This window comes from Lygodium microphyllum, chromosome 4, assembly GCF_053477565.2.
Source record: "Lygodium microphyllum isolate KBCC chromosome 4, Lygodium_microphyllum_v1.1.10, whole genome shotgun sequence".
In the NCBI taxonomy this organism is placed as follows: domain Eukaryota; kingdom Viridiplantae; phylum Streptophyta; class Polypodiopsida; order Schizaeales; family Lygodiaceae; genus Lygodium; species Lygodium microphyllum.
This window is the reverse complement of record NC_141138.1, coordinates 5242702-5250897: the sequence shown is the minus strand read 5'-3', so window position 1 is coordinate 5250897 and position 8196 is coordinate 5242702.

Sequence of the window (8196 nt, the reverse complement as noted above, 5' to 3'; positions counted from 1 at the left end):
GAACTAGTTGTTCAGAACTAAAATGATTCTCCTGCCAAGACTGTGAAGTTCAACCTGCCAACAGAGGGACAGAGCAATACAGAACAGAACAGTGCAGTACTACAGAGCACTGTAGCGCCACAGAGAGTTATAGAGACAGTCTTAGAGACATGACCAGAGGCCCAGGAGATAGATGATACAGAAGCACTTTCAGAAACAGAGGAAGTGCCAATGCAGCAATTGTTAGAAGAAAAAGGAAAGATGAAAATGGGTGTAGCCCCCTTCCCCAGTAGGCTGGAGAAGCCTGTGGATCCTATCAAAGACTATGACTTGGTCAAAGACCTAGATACTTTTAAACCAAACTTAGCATTCCGACAGTTGCTGATGTTGTCTCCCAGTTGTTGAAAGAAATTCAAAAGCATATTGACAAGAAAGCGTGGACTGAGGATCGCTCCTTCAACAGCAACTAAGACCAATAAGGCCCCGGAGCCTGTAAAGAAAGTAGATGTGGTTAATGCCTTCCTAGATCCTGGAACCCCAGAGATTAGTGTATGGATATAAGGATGCTTTATTTCAGATGCATTGATTGATGGAGGCTCATCAGTAAACATAATGATGGATGTGACAATGAAGGACTTAGGGTTGCAAGGAGTTCAACCTACACAATGGCTTATTAGATTGGCAAACCAAAGCAGAGTCAAGCCATTGGGCATCTTCCCATATGTAAAAACAACCCTAGCAGGAAGAGACTATTGGCTAACATATCCAAATTCTTATGGGACCTCATACCCTTTGCTGTTGGGAAGACCTTAGCTTTTTGAAGCAAGAGCCAGGATGGATTGGTTCAAAGGAACCCTAACCCTAGTAGGTAGAGGAGCCATCAAAGCGGTGTTAAAGCTATATGGATCGCAAAAAGGCAATGGATCCACATACATTGAAGTCATAATTGACTCTTCCAACGAGGTAACAAATGGTACATCAGGAGATGAAGAGGTTGTTAAGCAGATCTTTCCTAAGAAAACAGAGGCACAGTCCCTAACAGTGGACACTATAAGCCAACTGCCAAGGGAAGCAAAATCCTTGTCCATGGGTAAATACCTCCTGCCTCAACTAGAATTAACTTTTGAAATCACCTCTGACAGTGAAATAGAAGCATGGATGTATTGTTCTCCCTGTTACATGACAGTCGCGGAGACAGAGCAGAGACAATACAGAGACAATATAGAGGCAGAGCAGATACAGAGCGAATACAAAATAGAGACAGAGTGGATACAGAGTCAGCCATAGAGACAGTAATAGATACAAAGCCAGAGCCAGAGGCAAAAGCAGAGTCAGAAGCTGTGATAGAAGCAGAAGCAGATGCAGAGGCAGAAGATCTGTTATTCTCTTACAGAGCCTCTACAGAAGCAGAGACAGAGCCTCTAGAGGAAGAGAATGAAAATGATGAGGAAGAAAATGAAGCGGGATATGAAAGTGTAGATGAAGAATTTCCTCTCATAGAGGATGATCTTGTTGATGTCCCTACAGAGACCACAAAGGCCGAATATCTCAGGGTGTTGGATGGAATGACCATGGTTCCATTTGGGTTGGCCAATGGACCACAAAGTATGCAGAATCTGTATAAGTAAGGGATTAAAAGCATAAAAATTAAGCTCACCAGTGGTTCCTGTTGCTCTGGCCATTCAGTACATAGAAAAGATGATGATGATGGCCCCTGCCAACAGAAGCCCAAGCCCTCAGAGCCACGGCCTCTAGAAGGTCCGTGCTATGTGACATTCCTGGACGCATCCTCTAAAGATGATTCCCTAAGTCCAGAAGAACTCACCACTCAAAAAGAAGCAAACAAAGCTCTGATCCCCTTCCAGCAACCTAAACAGACAAAGGAGTCATCTGTTTAGAAGGAGGACATTGGTTCTAGCAGGACATCAGACGAGGATACTACTCTCTTGAAAGAGTCAGACCTCTATCCAGAAGCAATCCGTGGGACATTTATCCGCAAAGTGGAAGGTGAAAGACAAGTAACGTTCTTGGATATTGACAGTACTGAACGTCACCTGAAAGTGGGTCTCAATCTTCCAGAAGAAGAACTAGTGGTCCTACGAGACCTACTCAAAGAGAACTTAGACGTGTTTGCTTGGTCATATAAAGATCTAAAAGGGATTGTTCCCATAGTGTGCCAGCATCACATTGACCTAGAGCCTAATGCCAAACCTGTAAGGCAAAGACAAAGGCGTATGAATCCTAATTACTCTACTCTGGTGAAGGTTGAATTATTGAAACTTCTTGAAGTAGAGTCCATTTATCCTGTGGCTAATAGTGAATGGGTTTCGCCCATTGTGGTAGTACCCAAGAAGAACGGGAAACTTCGAATATGTGTCGACTTTTGAAATCTCAATTTGAAGATGAAGAAGGATCATTTCCCTATCCCTTTTACAGACTAACTGTTGGACACAGTGGCAAGCCATGAGTTTTATTCCCTCTTGGATGGATTCAGCGGATATAACCAAGTCCAAATTGCAGAAGAGGACCAATCTAACACAACCTTCACCACAGAATGGGGGACCTTTGCCTATAGAGTGATGCCATTTGGGCTCTGTAATGCTCCTGCCACCTTCCAACGAGTAATGATGGTTGCCTTCCAAAATCATCTGCATGATTTCATTGAGGTATATCTTGACGATTTCTATGTCTATAGCTTGATCCGTGAGCAGCACTGGGGACACCTAGAGCAATGTTTTGAGAGATACCGAGAGTATGGGATTTGGGCCATATTGTCTTGGCACAAGGGATTGCAACAGACCTGACAAAGATTGAAAAGATTGCCGCTTTAACAGCACCAACAAACCTCAAGTAAATTGAGAGGATTTCTTGGACATGTGGGCTATTACAGAAGATTTATTGCACATTTTGCAACCAATGCAGCCCCTCTACACAAGCTTCTAAGGAAAGAAGCTGATTTCCTTTGGACTAAGGACTGCGAAGAGGCCTTTAATACCCTAAAACAGTGCCTAATCCAAGCACCTATTTTACAGCCTCCTGATCGGATGAAGGAGTTCCATGTGCGCACATATGCATCAGTTGAAGGGCTAGGTGCTGTCCTATGTCAAAAGGGCCCCTCTAAATTAGATCAACCAATATATTATGCAAGCTGAAAGGTCACTGATAGGGAACGGAACTATACAGTGATAGAGCTTGAATGCTTGGCAATGGTGTTTGCACTGGAGAAGTTTCGACACTATTTATTGTCAATGCATTTCAAGTTCTATGTGGATCATGAAGCCTTGTCCTTCATTCTTGATGAACAAAGCAAATGTTAAAGGACGACTAATGAGATGGTTTCTCCTATTCCAGGAGTTTGATTTCGAAGTGGTAACTAAGCCTGGCCATTCCCATGTCCTAGGCGATCATCTATCACGGATCCCTCAAACAGAAGAAGAGGAACAGGATGATCCAGACCTTCCTGATGCTTCCTTGTTTCTAGTTGAAATAGTTACTCCCTGGTATGCAGACATAGCCAACCTCTTGGCATCTCAACAGTATCCTCCTGGCATCTCAAGCCGTGAGAAGGAGAAGCTTCTGCTAGAATCAGCCCCCTACACCTTGCTAGGCGGTGCACTATACAAGAGAGGCAAAGATGAAGTGCTGCGAAGATGTGTTGCAAGGGATCAAATCGGCATAGTATTGAAAGCATGCCATGAAAAACCATGTGGTAGACACTTCGCAGGAGAAGTGACAGCCAGGAAGGCTCTATTAGCAGGATACTGGTGGCCGACCCTCCACAAGGATGCATACGATTACTATAAGAGATGTGATGATTGTCAGCAAATGGGGAAACCCACCAAAACAAGTGCCATGCCACTGCAACCCATTCTTCCCCTAAAGCCGTTCGAGAAGTGGGGGATTGATTTTGTGGGTCCCATTGATCCACCTACTAGACAGAAGCAAAATAGATACATCTTAGTATATAGGAATTATGTCACAAAGTGGTGTGAAGCTAAAGCTCTGAAGCGGGACGATGGTAACAGTGTAGCTCTGTTCATGTATTATCACTCGTTTTGGCAGTCCCCTCGAGCTAGTAAGTGACAGAGGTACTCATTTCCTTAACAAAATCATGGAGGAGCTGACAGAGCTGTATAAGATCCGCCATTGCAAGTCCACTCCCTATTACCCTAGAGCCAACGGCCAAGTTGAAGTCACCAATCGCATCCTCTGCTCGATTCTGACAAGAATAATTGCCGCACATCATCACGACTAGGACGATCGACTTATAGAGGCCCTCTGGGCGTATAGAACCTCCCATAAGGCAGCTACAGGACAGACCGCTTTCCAGCTAGTGTATGGTACAAAAGCTGTCTTCCCTGTTGAACTGGAATTTCCATCTTTGCGAGTGGTAGTTAAAGAATGCTTGGGAGATAATGAGTCACTTCAATGCCGTCTCCTGCACTTGGAATGCTTGGATGAGATACGATGGATGGCCCTACAGTGCATGGAAACCACTCAAGTGCAATGCAAGGCCTATCATGATAGTTTCATCAAACACAAGGAGTTCAAAAAATGTGATCTTATTCTAGCCTATGATTCGAGATTTGGCAAGTTTCCTGGCAAGCTTCAACAACGGTGGATGGGCCCGTACAAGGTACTTGCTGTCAATCCTAACGGCTCTTTTCAGGTGTAGACCATTGATGCCTCTGATGATCCTTTCCTGATAAATGGCTATCGCATGAAGAAGTGCTTCCCTCCCTGGGGATCTTGACAATCACAGTCGACCTACCCTTTCCCTTTTGGGCATCGCATTGTCCTTCTCGTCGTGCTTCTGATAGCCCTTATGATTTTCCTCATGAGGTGGTCTCATCCTGCTACCCCCTCTCGCAGAAATATCTCAACCCGACATTGTTCTTTTCTTGTCTGATCCAACAACAGTGGCGAGGTTGGTCCTGACATATGGTATTTCTACCATTCTCTTTCTTAATGAAAAAAAAAAGAAAAAAAAGAAAAAGAAAAAGAAAAGAAAAACAAAACAAAACAAAACAAACAAAACTGTTATGGGAGAAAAGGAAGAAATTCCTTGTCATAACAGGCCTCATTCCAAGAAAAGGTGGAAACACTCTTGGGCGAGAAGCTGACTGTGAAAAAGGTGGTAACACCCCACAGTTCAGGATAGCTGACTCACTAGCAGAACCTCTTCAGCAAGTAATTTGAAGCCACCTCCCTTGGTGCGCTGTCTTTGCAATATCAGTCCGTCTGCCCTTCTTAACAGAAATACGACCTTTCTTACAAGTCATTGAAGTATGAGATTTGTAGGCTGCCTCCCTGGGTACGCCTCGTCTTCAAGATCCTTATGACAACAACAACCGACATGATCTTCATCACCAACCCCTTGAGTGATGCGAGCTTTTATCCTAACAGGATGGGGACATGAGTATGGGCTGCCCTCTGTATCTATCGGAGCATGAGACAGAGGGTGGGGTGAGTGACCAGTTTTTCCCTTCAAATCAAATGAGAGGTGAGATGTGTGAACGGAGTGTTGCACGTATGGGATGGGTCTCTCAGTGCACAAAGCACGATCCGTTCCTGTGCACTGCACCATAAGGCTCCCTGGCCTTCCTTCTTACACTATATGCCGATACAGGGTGGGATGCACAATTGCACCATCAATTGCGCACAAGGCATACAATCTCTACACAAGTGACCGTGAGGATTACATCAATGGGTTTCAGGAATGGGTTTCCCTCTGTATCTTTCAACAGAGCACGAGACAAAGGGTGGGCTGAGTGTGACTGGTATTCTTCCATCAATTATCAAGAGGTGAGGATTGAAGGACGTTACGACCATTGGAGTCAAGTACGTTTCTGTTTTCCTACGCACCCACGGGCTAGGTTTCTGCCATCAGCACAGGACATGTCATTATGTTCTGTACACTGCACTACAAGGCTCCCTGGCCTTCCTACTTGCACCTATGCCAGATGGGCGGGTTGCACTGATACACTATCAATTGTGCACCCTGGCATACTCTCTTCACACCATCCCCTTTTCGATTCCTAAACCGGGTGTGAGCTCTGGGTTTTTATCATTATTTCCTCGAGTGATATTAGTAATGGGGCGAGTGAATGTTTTTTCATTCCATTTGCGAGATCGTGAGTTGAGTGCAATATGTCAAGATTGTGGGAGAGAAGGAAGGAGTCTCGCTTGAAGCTTTCTTGCTTGCACAATGGGGGAAGACACACAAGGGTGGAGGCTGAAAACAGTTTTCCTCTTCTTAGTTGTGTAAGCCAAAAGAACTCAAGTACAAAGAAAATAGAAGAACCCTCTATATGGGTCTCAAACCAAACTCAACTAACTAAGGTGGCATACTAACTGAGCCACGAACTAGAGTAGATAAGGATAGCTATCATGTAGCTATTATTCATGGGCGGTGTACCAACCGCATCTGCAACTAACACGTCGGTGACATAAATGCACAACGGTCACCCTGGCGTATCACGAGTGGAGCTCGATATCTCAACACTCCCCCTCGAGCTCAATCCCAATTCCTGCACACCAAGCAGGTCTCTGAACTTGCGCAACTTCTCTGCGCCCAATGCCTTCGTGAATATGTCAGCTACCTGATCCTCTGTGCTGACATAAACTAGATCAATAAGACCTAGTAAAACCCTCTCTCGCACATAGTGATAATGCACCTCAATGTGCTTTGTTCTAGCATGATAGACTGGGTTATTTGCCAAGTGTATACTACTCATGTTGTCACAATAAATGACAACTGGCCCATCTGTAGACTGATGCATATCATAAAGTAGCTTATGCAACCAAGCTACCTCACATGCAGCCATTGCTGCACCCCTGTACTCAGCCTCTGTGCTCGACAAGGCAACTGTAGGCTGTTTCTTGCTGCTCCAAGTGACTGCAGCACTCCCAAAAGAGAATACATATCCACTGGTAGATCGTCTATCAGAAATACTACCAGCCCAATCAGCATCAGTGTATCCATGCAATTGTATCTGAACCCCAGTCTCATAAAATAGTCCACACTTCAATGTGGACTTCACATACCTAAGTATGCGTCTAGCCGCATCCAAATGTGGTTTCCTTGGAGCCTGCATAAACTGACTTACCAATCCAACAGCATAGCTCAAATCTGGCCTGGTAATAGTCATATAAATCAAACTTCCTACTATGCGTCTGTACATAGTAGGGTCTTCTAGAAGCTCACCTGCATCTGTGCTCAGCTTCACATTTTGCTCCAAAGGAACTGAAATAGGCTTACAGCCTGTCATCCCATATTTGGACAGCATGTCCAATCCATACTGCCTCTGCAATAGCTGTATCCCACTTGGTGATCTAATCACCTCAATGCCCAAGAAATAACGCAGCTCTCCCAAATCCTTCATCTCAAACTTCTGCTTCAATAGCATTTTCACATGAAGGATATCTTCATCACTGTCACCTGTCATAATCAAATCATCAACATAAATGACAAGCAGCATAATACCTTTCTCTGTTTTTCTCACATAAAGTGAGAAATCTGCCTTGGAAATCTGAAAGCCAATAGTGACAAGATACTGTCCTATCTTGTCAGACCATGCTCTAGGTGCTTGCTTCAAGCCATACAAGGCTTTCTTCAACCTGCAAACAAACTCAGGATGAACAGCATGCACATAACCTGGTGGCTGCTCCATATAGACCTCTTCTTGCAAATCACCATGCAAGAAGGCATTCTTTACATCCATCTGATGTAAAGACCATCCCTTTGATGCAGCCATAGCAATGACTGCTCTTACGGTTGCCATCCTTGCAACCGGACTAAATGTTTCTTCATAGTCAATGCCATATGTTTGTGCATACCCCTTGACTACTAATCTTGCCTTGTATCTGTTCACAGAACCATCAGCATTGTGCTTCACCTTATAAACCCACTTACAGCCAATTGCATTCTTACCTTTAGGCAAAGGTACTAACTCCCATGTAGCATTTGCTTCCAAGGCATCCATTTCTTCATCCATGGCTTTCTCCCATTTTTCTTTTCCCATGGCTTGCTCAAAAGAAGTGGGTTCTGGTTCCTGTATCACCTTGACCATATATGCATAGTGAATGGCTGTAAATCCATCATATTTCAGCCTATCCACAGGATACCTAGCTCTCGTAGACCTGCGCAAAGTAGGTTCACTCCCAGGTGCTCTCAAAACATCCCTGGTCTTCCTTACTCCAAGTGTAACAATAGAA